At 46.2% G+C, this 15,163-nt stretch overlaps 1 pseudogene; it reads right to left on the bottom strand.

Moving 5' to 3' along the window:
- Positions 1-6,926: 6,926 nt before the first annotated feature.
- LOC118642147 lies at positions 6,927-7,512 on the bottom strand (annotated as a pseudogene).
- Positions 7,513-15,163: the final 7,651 nt, after the last annotated feature.

Below are 15,163 nucleotides of genomic sequence, written 5' to 3'. Positions count from 1 at the left end.
AGGGCCTTGGGAACTTAGGTGTCCTGACTCCTTAGCCCCAGCAATTCAGTCCCCTCCTCTTCTAGAAGCCCAGGTCTCTATCTCCTTGGGACTCAGATGCCCTCCCAGGTATCATGGCCCTGTTCTATTTTCTCAGGAGCCAGGTGTTTTGTTCCCCACCCCTCAGAACTCAGGTGCCCAGACACTCAGCTGTCCCCTCTGGAGTGTTGGCACCAGCCCTCCAGTTTCCCAGGGCCAGGCAGGGCGCGGTAACAGGTTGTGCCAGCCACTGCTGCCTTGCCAGTCCAGGTTCCTGTTTACTCCCTGGCCTGCCCCTGGGGACAGGAGCCTGGTGGCACTCCCCTAGGACCAACCACGGCCTAGTAGTTCAGGGACTCCAGAGGGCGGGGACACATGGGGCTTCCCTGGCACACTTCTGCCTTCCCAGTCCTCTGGGTACCCCCAACACACACACCTATACCTTTCTTTACTCCCCTCCCTTTAGGTGTGGAAGCCCAGCCCCACTAGCAGGACCCAGGTGTCCCAGCAGTTCCAGTCCAGCTGCCCTCAGGCTGGCCTCTGGGCCTCTCTGACGTGTCCCTGCAGCCCCACCTCGCTCTGGAGACCCCGTGAGTCCCTCCTTCTTTCCTCTCCCTGTGCGGAGCTGCATGTATCACTTCAACACAGCCCTAGTCCCTGAACCCCTTATTCTAGGTTTCAGAAGCCCAGCCACCGCCTTCTTTCCTGCCTGCATCCTATGCTTCCCGGCCCCAGGGGTCTGGCCTGGTGCCTCCACCCGCAGCCAACCACACCGACTCGCCCGGCTCTGTCCTGCCCGAAGCTTGAAGGGACCCTGTCCTCAGCGCCCCCTAGGCTCTCACCAACGTTGCCCGGCTCCTGCCGAGATCCCTGGGTTCCGATTCCTTTTTCCGGAGGCGGTGCCAGGTGCACCGTCCACAGGTGAGGGGCGGTGCCGTGGGCGGGGCTGGGGCGCCCCCTGGTGACCGGAATGGCAAGGAGGGGCCCAAGGAAAGTCACCTCAACCCAGGTCAGAGGGGCTGACCCTGCTGCCATCAGAAACAATAGGGACCATTAATTGAGCACCTACTGTGTGCAGACTGCGCTGAGCATGGATATCAGCTCATTTTCCCTCACAACTGCCCTATGGGATAGAAAATTATTTTCATTTGTTTATATATATTTTCTTTATGTTTCCATTGTAATTGACATACACTACCCCCCCCTTTTTTCTTTCTTTATTAATTTTAGAGAGAGGAAGGGAGAGGGAGAGAGATAGAAAAACATCGAGGAGCGAGAACATCGATTGGCTGCCTCCTGCACGCCCCTCACTGAGGATTTGGCCCACAGCCTGGGCATGTGCCTTGACTGGGAATCAAATTGGTGACCTCTTGGTGCATGGGTCCATGTTTAACCACTGAGCCGCACCAGCCGGGTGACATACACTATTATATTAGTTTCAGGTATACAACATAGTCATTAGACATTTATATACCTTACTAAGTGTTTACCCCAATAATTCTAGTTTCCATCTGGCACTATTCATAGTAGTTACAATATTATTGACTATGTTCCCTATGCTGTACTTAAATCCCCATTACTAATTTGTTTTTATTGATTTTAGAAAGAGAGGAAGGGAGAGTGAGAGAGAAACATTAATGTGAAAGAGAAACATTGATCAGCTATCTCTCTAACACACCCCAGGGATCAACCAGCAACCCAGGTATGTGCCCTGACCAGGCACATCAACATTTTTGGTGCATGGGAGGACTCTCAACTGAGCCGCTCAGGCAAGGCATGACTATTTTTATAACTGACAATTTGTACTTAATCCCTTTCACCTTTTTCATCCATCCCCAATCCCCCTCCCTTCTGGTAACCATCAATTTGTTCTCTTTATCTATGAATGTGTTTCTTATTTGTTTGTTCATTTATTTTGTTTTACAGATTCTACATATAAGTGAAATTGTATGGTATTTGTCTCTCTCTGAAAGCCGACTCTCTAACCACTTAGCCAAACCAGCCAGGGCAGGATTTCTTTCTTTTTATGGTTGAATAATATTCCACTGTATATATGTACCTCTTCCTTATCTGTTTGCCTATCGGTTGACAGTTAGACAGCCATATCTTGGCTATTGTAAATAATGCTGCAATGAATATGGGGGTGCATATATCTTTTCAAATTAGTGTTTTGGCCCTGGCTCGTTTGGCTCATTTTTTTAAATCCTCACCCGAGGATGTTTTCTATTTATCTTCAGATAGAGTGGGAGGGAGAAGGAGAGAAAGGGAGAGAGAGAGAAACATCAACGTGAGAGGGACACATCAACTGGTTGCCTCCCGCATGACCCTGACCAGGTCCAGGGACGAACTGCAACTGAGGTTATGTGCCATCAGCCCGAGGACCAATGAGTTCCAGGTTCAATTCTGGTCAAGGGCACGTACCTCAGTTGCGGTTCATCCCCAGCCCTGATTGGGGTCATGCGGGAGGCAACCAGTAGATGTGTCCCTTTCATGTTGATGTTTTTCTCTCTCTCTCCCTTTCTCTTCCTCTTACTCTATCTGAAGATAAATAGAAAAATATCCTTGGATAAGGATTAAAACAGAAATCAGTGAGTCCTGAATTTCTTCAGATAAATACCCAGAGGTGGAATTGCTGGGTCATATGGCAGTTCTATTTTTAATTTTTTGAGGAGCCTCCATACTGTTTTCCAATGTATAATTTTACCAACAGTGCACGAGGGTGCCCTTTGCTCCACATCCCTGTCAAAACTTATTCTTTGTTGATTGATTAATTTAAAAAATATTTTTAATGTTGTTGTTTTTTTTATCCTCACCTGAGGACATTTTTCTATTTTTTGTTCAGATAGAGTGGGAGGGAGAGAGAGGAAGAGACAGAGAGAGAGAAACATCGATGTGAAAGGGACACATTGAGTGGCTGATCCTGCACAACCCAACCAGGGCTGTGGACAAACTGCAACCGAGGTCCGTGCCCTTAGCGGGAACCAAACCCGGGTCTCTCTGGACCGCAGGCCGACGCTCTAACCGCTGAGCCAAACTGGCCAGGGCTTAAATGTTTTTATTGATTTTAGAGAAAGAGGAAGGGAGAGGGAGAGAGAGATAAAAACATCAATCAGCTGCCTCCTGCACACCCCCCACTGGGGATGAAGCCTGCAACGTGGGCATGTGCCCTGACCTGGAATCAGACTGGCAACCTCTTGGTGCATGGGATGAAGCTTAACCATCTGAGCCGCACCATCCAGGACTCACTGATTTATTGATGATAGCCATTCTGCCAGGTGTGAGGTGGTATCTCATTGTGGTTTGGGTTAGAAAATTATTAACAATTATAATAATGACAAATCTAACACATATTAAGCACTCTTCTAAGTCAGCTCTTTTATAGTCACAACTTGTTTACTTTTATAACATCCTAATGAAACAGGAACTACTGTTATCCCCATCTTACAGATGAGGATGCTGAGGCTCAGGGAGGATCTAACGTACTTGGGGTCACATGGACAGAGCTTGAATGTGACCTGTAGAAATGTGACTTTAGGGCATGTGCTCTTATACTGATTTCTGTGTTGCAGGGGAGGACAGCTAAAGTGACTTGCCTGTGTGACTCCCAGCTTAGGGCTTTCAGTTCCCAAGCTGCGCAGAGCTGGACACTGTGTTCCATCCATTAAGGGCAGAGGCCTTGAAATGGAGACTGGAGGATCCAGGGCTGGGTTCCAGGGCCCAGCCCAATACAGTCTGGGCATGTGGGCAATGGCCCAGCCATGGCTTTGTGGCTTGTCACAAGTCTCCCCTGACTTCCAGGGCTCGCTGGGTTCCTGTGATGAGGACTCCTCGCCTGGTGAGCAGGAACAAATGGAGGGCTGGGAGCAGTGGCCTGCTGGTGACTAGTTAGCACAGGCTGGCTGAGGAAAAAGAAAGCCTGGATTTGTTGCATTGCCAGTTTCTGTGGTGTAAATACTCTCTCCACAGCTGACTTCAGGCTAGGCTACTGACATGACATAGTTGAAGGTGAAGATGGGTGGAAGTTTACCTGCCAGTACCAGTGGGTCCTGTACCCCTTTGGCTGGGGGTCAGGATGCCCGAATCATGGGAAATAGGGGCCTATTTGGCTGGATCCTAAAAAACTAAGAGGAATATGGGAGATGAGACTACCGATTTGTGGGAAAATGGGTGCAAGGACTCCTAGAGGGGTGTTTTTGGGGCTAGGACTCCTGGGTCCTTGGTCTGGGACAGCTTTCCTGCCACTACAGAGTAGAGGGGCCAATTTCTTTGCAAAAGGGTCTGAGGGCTACATTGCATAGTGAGGCTTCCATGTTCTGCCATGTTCTCCCATGACACCTGTGGGAACAACCTGGTGGACTTTGCAGGGCTAGAGACACCCCAGCTTCCCCTTGGTGCTGCCACCTGACTCCCTCCAAATGCCAGTCACCATAGGCCCCACCCACACTCACCCACACTCAGCACACCTTCCCTGAGCCCTCCTCCTGCCAGGCGGGGGCTGGGCTTGCCTGGAGATGAAGTGGTCAAGGCCTGGCTCCCAAGAAGTTCACAGTCCACCCAGGAACTGGGATGGGTGTCAACCCATAAACCGGAAATGACCCAATAAGGCAGTACAGCAAAGGAGCTGGGCTCATCAGTGCTACATCATGTAACTTCAGTCCAGATCCCAGTTTGGCCACTTAGCTGTGCGTGCCTGTGTCATTCAGCTGATTAGCTTCTGAAGTCCTCAGTTTCCCCATCTGTAAAATGGGAGTGACAGCTCCTAGCTCATAGGGTTTTGAGGATTAAATGAGGGTGAAGTACAAGCACTTAGGCCATGCTAGTGATCCTCAGCCTGGCCACAAGAGGTGACTCACCATGTACATTATGATGTATTTCATCCTCAGCGGTTAATGAGGTCGTTCCCTTCGAACAGGAAACCAGCTCAGTGAGGTGAAGTGATTGGCCTGTGCCTACATGGTAGACCCTTGCCTGGTTCCCAGCCCCAGTCACTCTGCAGACATTTGAACCTGGCCCTCAGCCTTTCTGCTGATCCCAGGAAGGAAGATGGATGGGAAAGGACAGAGTGGCCCCAGAGAAGCTCTAGGGAGGCTGGGGTATGTCCAGACAAGGGAGGCGATGTCGACCCAGCTGTCACATGTTCTCTAGCTGGCACCCACACAAGCTGGCTTCCTGGAGCCTCCAGGCCCATGCTCAGCCTGGAATGCTCTCCCCATCTTCCCGGCCCCTGCTGGGCCTCTGTGGTCCAAGCTTGTGGTCTCTTCCCTCTGAAGCCTTCAGGGACCTCACAAACCTTGGGAAGTATATGTGGAGCATCCTGAGGCCAGCAGAATGCCCCCCTGCCCCCCCCCGCCCCCACTCCAGAGGGGAAACAATGTTCCAGACTGAGGTGCCTCCAGGCTTTTACAACATACACGAAATCTGTGAACCATAAGTAGTATTGTTGGGAGCATTTAAAACCTTTATATATTGGGTCCCACCTGGGGTACCAAAAAGCTCCCCCGCCCAAACCTTTTTCTTTTTTTTTTCATCCTCACCTGAGGACATTTTTCTTTCTTTCTTTTTTCTTTATCCTCACCTGAGGACATTTTTCCATTTTTTGTTCAGGTAGAGTGGGAGGGGGAGAGAGAGAGAGAAACATCGATGTGAGAGAGACACATTGAGTGGTTGCCACCCACACAACCCAACCAGGGCTGGGGACAAACTGCAACCGAGTTACGAGCCCTTAGTGGGACCCGAACCCCGGTCTCTCTGTACCGCAGGCCGACGCTCTAACCGCTGAACCAAACCGGCCAGGACACAAAACCTTTTTATAAATCCTCACCTGAGGCTCTTTTTCCGCTGATTTTTAGTTAGAGTGGAAGCGAAGGAGGGAGAGAGAGAGAAAAACATCAATGTGAGAGAGATACATCGATTGGCTGCCTCTCGCATGATCCCAACCAAGGTGGGGGATCAAACCTGCAACCGATGAACATGCCCTGGACCAGGAATTGAACCCACGACCCTTTGGTCTGAGGGCCAATGTTGTGATCGCTAAGCCAAACCAGCCAGGGTACCCCACAAAACCTTTTTATAAAACATTTCACCCTGCCCTGGTCAGTTTGGCTCAGCAGTTGAAGCATTGGTCTGTGGACCAGAGAGTCCCGGATTCGGTTCCCGCTAGGGGCACGTAGCAAAACAAAACAAAAAAAAACATTTCACACTGAACACATTGTTCTGCAGCCTGCTTTATCCATTTAACCTGATGTTTCTAAGTTTTTCCCCAACTTAAAAAAAAAAAAACAGCTTTATTGAGGTAGGTACTTGTTTTATAGAGCTGCTATAACAAATTACTAAACAACAAACATTTGTTGTCTTATAGTTCAGAAGGGCAGAAGTACAAAATTAAGATGTGGGCAGGGTTGGTTCCTTATAGATGCTTCTAGGGTGAAATCTATTCTATGCCTCTCTCCCAGTGTCTGGTGCTGCCAGCGATCACTGACATTCCTTGGCTTGTAGACATATCACTCCAAGTTCTGCCTCCATTTTCCCTTCCCTTCAGGGTCTTCTCTGAGTCCCTGGGTCTCATATTGCTCTCTACTTTCTCTTATAAGGACACCAGTCATTAGATTTACGGCCCATCCTAAATCCAGGATGATGTCATCTTGAGACTTTTAACTTACATCTGCAAAGACCCTATTTTTAAATAATGTAACATTCTTGGGGACTGGAGGTTAGGACTTGGACTTATCTTTTTTGGAGACACAATTCAGCCCAGTACAAGCAATAATTTTTATATAATAAAGTTAATCAGTTTTAAGTGTTTCATTTGATGAGTTTTTGAGATGTGCAGTAATGTAACTGCCACCACAATCATGATATAGAACACGTTTTTTAAAACAACCGATGGTCAATTTATTAAAATGGTTGATTTAAACATCTGCTATGGTGACTTTAACCTTGACTCCTGGCTCAGTACTGGTGGAAGTAATTTGTTTAACAATCTCAGAAGGGCTGTGTCAGTCAATGAGTCACCTGTGGGTCCTCGGTGAAAACCATCTCAAGTCTTAGAACCTTCCCCACAAGGAGTTTCTCTTGTCGTGATTCCCAGAGTGTTGGTACACATCCGAACTGCACCTTTCACTTTGAGATTCTTTTCCTTTACGCCTCTGATTAAGTCAGCACACACCTTCTCCAAAGATATTAAATTTGCAGCTGGTTAGAGTAATTCTACCTGTGGTTCCATGTGTGTCTTTCCAGTGTCTTTATTTATTTATTTAAAAAATTTTTTTTCTTTATTGATTTTAAAAAGAGAGGAAGGGAGAGGGAAAGAGAGATAGAAGCATCAATGAGAGAGATCATTGACTGGCCGACTCCTGCATGCCCCCCATGGGGATCGGGCCCACAACCTGGGCATATTCCCTGACCAGGATTCGAACCAGCAACCTCTTGGTGCATGGGTCAATGCTCAATGACTGAGCCACAACGGCTGGCCTTTCCAGTGTCTTTAAAAGCCATGACTAGCCCTGGCCGGTTTGGCTCAGCTGTTAGAGAGTCGGCCTGTAGTCCAGAGAGACCCAGGTTCGGTTCCCGCTAAGGGCATGTACCTTGGTTGCAGTTTGTCCCCGGCCCTAGTTGGTCGTGCGGGTGGCAGCCACTAGATGTGTCCCTTTCACGTTGATGTTTCTCTCTCTCTCCCTCCCACTCTATCTGAACAAAAAAATGGAAAAATGTCCTCTAGTGAGGATTAAATAAATAAATAAATAAATAAATAAATAAATAAATATATAAAATAAAAGCCATGACTATAGTGCAGCTTCCTGACCCACTTGTTCTGTGACAGCGAACAGCAGTGAGTCAGGAACAGGAGTGGGCAGAACAGAGCTCTCTGCAGCTGCAACTGTGGTCTTCCTCAAAGAGATATAGCAACACTTTCATCACCACAAAAGTTCCCCAAAAGTTCCCCATGACCCTCTGCATCAGCCTCTCTCCCCACCCCAGCCTCTGGTGATCACTGATCTGCTTTCTGTCACAGAGTGCTCCCTAAATGGAATCAAATAGAATATGTGGTCTTTTGTGCCTATACAGTACTATAAACTTCTTTGATAAGCTTAGCATAATACTTCTGAGATACATCTATGTTGTATGTATCAGTGGAATCGATAGGTTTAAAAATGTTCTAACCTAAAGAAAGAAACATTGCAGGAATAATATAATGAATAGCCTCCCTCTAGGCTCACAATTATAAATATTTTACCACATTTGCTTTTTCTCTCTCTTATGCTACACACATGGGCACATACTTTACTAGACCAGCTTCTTAATCAGCATCTCCTGAAGGTACATATATTCTCCTACATAAGTACATACCATAATCACATGTGATAAATTGAACATTGATAAAATGCTATAGATACAATAACCTTTTTTACTGTTTATTACAAGAATGCCCTTCTTTAATGATTTTTCTAAAAATCCAGGATCCCATCAAGGATCACATATTGCATTTAGCTGTCATATTTATTTATTTATTTATTTATTTATTTATTTATTTATTTATTTTTTAATCCTCACCCGAGGACATTTTCCATTTTTTGTTCAGATAGAGTGGGAGGGACAGAGAGAGAGAGAGAGAAACATCGACGTGAAAGGGTCACATCGAGTGGCAGCCACCCACACAACCCAACCAGGGCCGGGGCCAAACTGCAACCGAGGTACACGCCCTTAGCGGGAACCGAACCCGGGTCTCTCTGGACCGCAGGCCGATGCTCTACCGCTGAGCCAAACTAGCCAGGGCTAGCTGTCATTTTTAGTCTCTTTTAATCTAAAATAGCCCCTGTGCCTTCTTATGTGCCGTTCAGGATACTGACTTTTATTATCATTATTATTATTATGAATCCAGGCAGCTGTTTTTCAGAAGGTTTCTGAGATTCATCCAGGACGAGGCATTTGGATTTTGTTTATTGCTAATAACTATATGGTATTTCATCCAATGTTTATGCCTTACTTTATTTCTCCACTGTCCTATCAATGAACCCTTAGTCTGTTGGCACTTTTCCAGTGTTATAAACATCATTCTAGTGTGCAGCCTTTGTACACATATTTTCATGGACACATTCGTGGGAGTTCCGTGCTACCATCCATCTAGAAGTGGAGTCAGTGGGGAGAGGTGTTCCCATGATCTTCTGCTGCGTAATAACCATCCCACAATTTAGAGGCTTAATACAGCAATTTGGTTTTCTCTCTCACAGTTCTGAGGGCTGGCTGGTTCTGTTGGTGGATCTTGCTGCTGGGACCTCATACAGTTGCAGGTTAATGGTGGCCAGGGCTGGAGTATCTCAAAGTTCCTGTGCTCTCGAGTCTGGTGCATGGACCGGATCGCTGCATCTGCTGGTGCCAGACAGCATTTCTCTCTCCATGTAGCCTCTGCCTGTGGTCTGCATGGACTTCCTCACAGTTCGACTTTCCCAGACTACTGATATGGCAGCTGACTTTCTTCAAAGAGAGGTTCCACGCCCTGGCCGGTTTGGCTCAGCGGTTGGAGCGTTGGCCTGTGGTCCAGAGAGACTCAGGTTCAGTTCCCGCTAAGGGCGTGTACCTCGGTTGCAGTTTGTCCCCGGCCCTGGTTGGTCGTGCGGGTGGTGGCCACTCGATGTGTCCCTGTCATGTCGATGTTTCTCTCTCTCTCTCTTTCCCTCCCCCTCCCGCTCTATCTGAACAAAAAATGAAAAAAATAATGTCCTCGGGTGAGGATAAAAAATAAATAAAATAAAATAAAAAAGAGAGGTTCCAAGAGTCTGCAAGTCTCCTTAAGGTGCAGCCTTGAGGTCCCAGAACCACCACTTCATGGCATTCCACTGGTCAAGCAAGTCACTGAGCCCAGACAGGGCTCAAGGGGAGATTGGATTTCACTGTTTAATGGAAGGAGTAGCAAATAATGTGCATTCATCTTTTATCTACCACAGAGGTTATGCTCTTCAGCTTCATTAAATATTGTCAAACTGGTTTCCAAAGTGTAGGTACTAATTTATACTCAGTAATGAAGAGTCTGACTTCATTTTTGATGTTTGACTTTTGACAGACTTCAAGTCCCGTGCTTCCTTTTTCGCCTTCTGCTCCACAGCGAGGCAGGCTGAAAAAAAGGCCCTGATGCTCTCTCCCTTGCACAGGAGGGACACTGAAATTAAGAAAGCCCTGGCAGTGTGGAAGAGCCCTCAGCCCAGCCTCACTCCCCAACCACAAAAAAAAAAAAAAAAAAAAAGCCCCTCTTTGCTCTTTCAAGTCATTTCAGACATGTCCTGCTCCTCACCTAAAGCCTCATGGTGTGAGTAATCCATCTCATCGTGTTCTCTTGGTGGGAGTGGCCTCATGAACCAAATTTTGTGGGGAATGTTGATCCCATCATGGGGCAAAAAAATATACTCCTATCAGCAGATCGTGAATTTCTTCTGGCCCACACCTGCCTAATACTTGGCATTATCAAACTTCATAATATTTGCCAAACATGGTGTGAGATAATAGAAAGAAAAAATACATATATATCTGTTCCCATAAGAAGTGAGGTTCTCATTACCATTGGTATGAGAAAAGTGGGATCGCTAGCACGGCTCTGGTTCATGGAAACGTGGTTTGGGAGAGGAAGGATGAAAAGGAGGCTTTAATTCCTGGTGGCCACATGGTGGCCAATGGATGGAACAGCAGCTGTGCTGTGCTCAGTTACCAAAGGTAAATTTACTAATGGAACTTAGAGATGAATCTTCTCTGGGGGAGCTGGTTCATGGGATGTATGCGGACATGCAAACTAACAAGAAAAAGGCAAGTCCTGGCCGGTGTGGCTCAGTTGGTTGAGCAGAGTCTCATACACCAAAAGGACACCAGTTCAATTCCTGGTCAGGGCACACACCCAGGTTGCCGGTTCAGTCCTCAGTTGAGGTGCATATGGGAGGCAACTGATCCATAGCAACATTGATGTGAGAGAGAAACATCGATCAGCTGCCTCCTACACAGACCCCACTGGGTATCGAGCCTACAACCAGGGCATGTGCCCTAACCAGGAATCGAACTGGGACCTCTCAGTCCGTGGGACAATATGCAATCCACTGAGCCACATCAGCTGGGCTATAAAAACATTTTTTTTTAAAGGTAAAATATTCCATCTCTTGGTTATCGTTATCTGTAATATCTAAAGTGAAATTTAAAGAGAGTGCTGGGTTGGACCTTGATGCTAAACCAAGCTCAGATTTTAGTGAGTGTGAGCTTCGGCACTGGCCTCACAGCTGCTGCCCAAGGTGAAAATTGTGCAGGGAGAACAAAAAGAACCTCTACGACCTGTGGTCACTAAGAAGTTAGTCAACATGGGGGAAGGGCAAAACCAAGAAACTACAGAAACCAGAGGGCATCCTGTGAAAGAATTGTTTCATTTTGTAGATCGGTATCACCAGCTTTCTGAGGACACTTTACTGAAAGGGATTGTGAGAGTAACCAATTTGGGGGCTGTGTCTCTGGTTTTGATGCTACGGAGTGAGCGGGAGAGCGTGTTCATGTTAGTGCAGGACCTGAAGCTCCTCTGGAGCGATCACAGATGGCTGTCATGATCCAGACACACAGGAAGTTATTCCCAAGGAAACAGCCAGCCTGGTGGACTGGATAAAAATCACGGTAAGGTCTGTTTACCCTGAGAAGGGAGACTGTTCATCTCCCCCATCAATGCCAAGTGGAGCACCGAAGCTGAAATGCTCTGTATGTAAGCCATGTGGGACTGGCTTTACAATGACTGGGATAGTCACCCAGTGAAGATTGTCATTACCCAGGTCATGATAAATGCTGTGGTTAAGAGGGCCTGTTGCATAGGCACCGCATGTAATCTTACTGTTACAAAACTGTAAGACAGTTCAGGAGGACGTAGAATTTGCTCTCTGTTTTCCCTCATGGGGCTTATTACTAATACAAATATTAGGTTATTTAACCAGAAAATGGGGAAAGGTAGAGGAGAGAATCAAGAGACTGGTCCGGTCTGGCCGGTGTGGCTCAGTAGTTGAGCGTCGACCCATGCACCAAGAGGTTGCCGGTTCGATTCCCGGTCAGGACACATGCTCAGGTTGTGGGCCCAATCCCCAGAGGGGGCATGCAGGAGGCGGCCAATCAATGTTCTCTCTCACCAACATTTCTGTCTCTCTCTCCCTTCCTCTCTCTCTAAAATCAATAAAGAAAAAAATTTAAAAAAAAAGAGAGAGAGCGAGCCCTGGCCAGTTTTGCTCAGTGGTTAGAGCGTCGGCCTGTGGTCCAGAGACACCTGGGTTTGGTTCCCGCTAAGGGCGCATACCTTGGTTGCAGTTTGTCCCCGGCCCTGGTTGGTCGTGTGGGTGGCAGCCACTTGATGTGTCCCTTTCACATTGATGTTTCTCTTTCTCTCTCTCTCTCTCTCTCTCTCTCTCTCTTTTTCTTCCTCTCTCTCCCTCCCACTCTATCTGAACAAAAAATGGAAAAATGTCCTCGGGTGAGGATAAAAAATAAGAGAGAGAGATTGATCTTAGCAGGGTGAAAATTTTAAAAGTTATTAAGAAATAGGGTGAATTAAGCAAATATTGATAGGAGTGAAACAAAGAGGAAACACATGATTAGTGATGTTGAGTACATTTTTATGTGCTTATTGTTCATTTGTGTATCTTCCTTGGAGAAATGTCCATTCAAGTCCTTTTTTGTTGTTGTTCATCCTCATCTGAGGATATTTTTCCCACTGATTTTGAAAGAGAGTGGCAGGGAGGAAGGGAGGGAGAGAGACAGAGATATAGAGAGAAACATCGATGTGAGAGAGACACATCGATTGGTTGCCTCCCGCACTCACCCAGACCAAGGTGGGGATTGAACCTGAAACCCTGGTACATGCCCTTGACCAGGAATCAAACCCATGACCCTTTGGTACACAGGCTGATACTCCATCCACTGACTCAGGGCAAATCCTGTTTTTAATTGGATTATTTGTTTTCTTTTGTTGAGTTTTAGGAATTCTCTATATATTCTGATATTAATCTCTTATCACAGATATGACTTCAATATTTTCTCCCATTTTGGGGGTTGCTTTTTACCCCATGGATATAGTATCGATGTACAAAATTTAAAATTTTTTGTGAAGTCCAATTTGTCTATTTTTTGTTTTGTTACCTGTGCCTTTGGTATCATATCCAAGAAATCATTGCCAAATCCACTGTCATAAAGCATCTGTCCTGTTTTTTTCAAAGAGTTTAATCGTTTAAGGTCTTACATTTACGTCCTTGATACATTTTGATTTAATTTTTGTATATGGTGTTAGGTAAGGATCCAATTTCATTCTTTTGGAGGTGTTATCCAGTTTTCCCCAAACTGTTTATTTTATTTTTTAAAGAATAATTTATTGATTTTTTATTAGAGAGAAAGGGAAGGGGAGAGAGAGAAAGAGAAACATCGGTGTGAGAGCGCAACATCAATCAGCTGCCTCCTTCACGTCTCCCACTGGGGATTGAACCTGCAACACAGGAATCAAACCAGCAACCTCCTAGTGCACAGGATGGTGCCCAACCAACCGAGCCATGCCAGCCAGGGCTCCCAGAACAGTTTTTTAAAAAGATTATCTTTTCTCCATTAAATGGTCTGGCACCCTTGTCAAAAATCATATGACTGTATAGGTGAGGGTTTATTTCTGGACTCTTATACCATTGGTTTATGTCTGTCTTTACACCAGTACCACACTGTTTTGGTTACTGTAGTTTTGTGGTAAGTTTTGAAATCAGGAAGTCCTCCAGTTTTGTTCCTCTTTTTCAATAGTGTTTTGGCTGTTGGGTCCTTTGAGATACCATATGAACTTTAGGATGGGTTTTTCTATTCTTCAAAAAACATCATTGGGGTTTTAATAGGAATTGCATCATAGCTATAGATTGCTTTGGGTAGTACTGACATTTGAACAAGTTCCTGAAAGCTGTGTGCCGGCTGCTCCGGTACACACGCACAGCTGCGTGCCACATGGCTGGGGGTGTGGGTTGAGTAGCTGCTACTGTGCTAAACGATGAAATTTACCACAAATTACTGCACAGCCCTTCCCCTGGAAGTTGTAAGCCTTCAGAGTTTCATAACAGTTCCATCAGCCGTCGGCCAGTGTAATTATTGTCCGGAAGGGGAGACAGTTTCCTGGTGCTTCCTATCTATCATCTTCCCAGAATCCCCTCTAATTCAAGGGTTTTTGCATAAGAGTGGGTTAATTGCTGGCCGGTTTGGCTCAGCGGTTAGAGCATCGGCCTGCGGTCCAAAGAGACCCGGGTTCAGTTCCTGCTAAGGGCATGTACTTTGGTTGCAGTTTGTCCCCGGCCCTGGTTGGGTCGTGCGGTGGCAGCCACTCGATGTGTCCCGTTCACATCGATGTTTCTCTCTCTCTCCCGCTATATCTGAATAAAAAAAGGAAAAATGTCCTCAGGTGAGGATAAAAAAAAAAAAAAGTGGGTTAATTGGTCAGGGAGCCAAGAAGATAAGTTCCGGGGGCTGCCTGATACAGGAGCCTCATACACTGTGGTACCAAAACCCATTGGTGAAGCCCTGGCTGGGGCTATAATCAGATTGAGAGAACATAAAAATATAAGAGTTGATAAGATTATGAAAGTTGGAATATTTAAATAGGCTTTATGTAAAGAAGTTGTGTCTGTCCAGTGTGGCTCAGTGGTTGAGTGTTGACCCATGCACCAGGAGGTCGCCGGTTCAATTCCCAGTCAGGACACATGCCCAGGTTGTGGGCCTGATCCCCAGTAGGGGGCATGCAGGAGGTGGCCAATCGATGTTCTCTCTCATCAATGTTTCTATCTCTCTCTCCTTCTCACTTCCTCTCTCTAAAAGGCAATAAAAGAGAAAAGAAAAAAAAAAAAACGTTGTGTCTCCTTTAACTAATGTTTTATGGGAATGGATATTATGTCCCACTGGGACATACAATACTTACCTAGTATTGTAAAATCATGTTGATGAAGTCCTAATAGGACCTATTAGAAATATGAGGATTGCTGGAATTAGGTAAAAGTCAATAGAAGAATTGGTACGTTTGAGCAGACTTTATGTGAAGTGGTGGCATGTCTTTTACCTGATTGTGTTATGGGGTGGACGTTGTATTTCACTGGGGAACATTTTTCTACCTAGTCTTGTAAAACAGGCATGT

Source organism: Molossus molossus, unplaced genomic scaffold (genome assembly GCF_014108415.1).
Source record: "Molossus molossus isolate mMolMol1 unplaced genomic scaffold, mMolMol1.p scaffold_m16_p_3, whole genome shotgun sequence".
Lineage (NCBI taxonomy): Eukaryota > Metazoa > Chordata > Mammalia > Chiroptera > Molossidae > Molossus > Molossus molossus.
The sequence above is the reverse complement of the archived record's forward strand: the minus strand, read 5'-3'. Positions and strand labels throughout refer to the sequence as shown.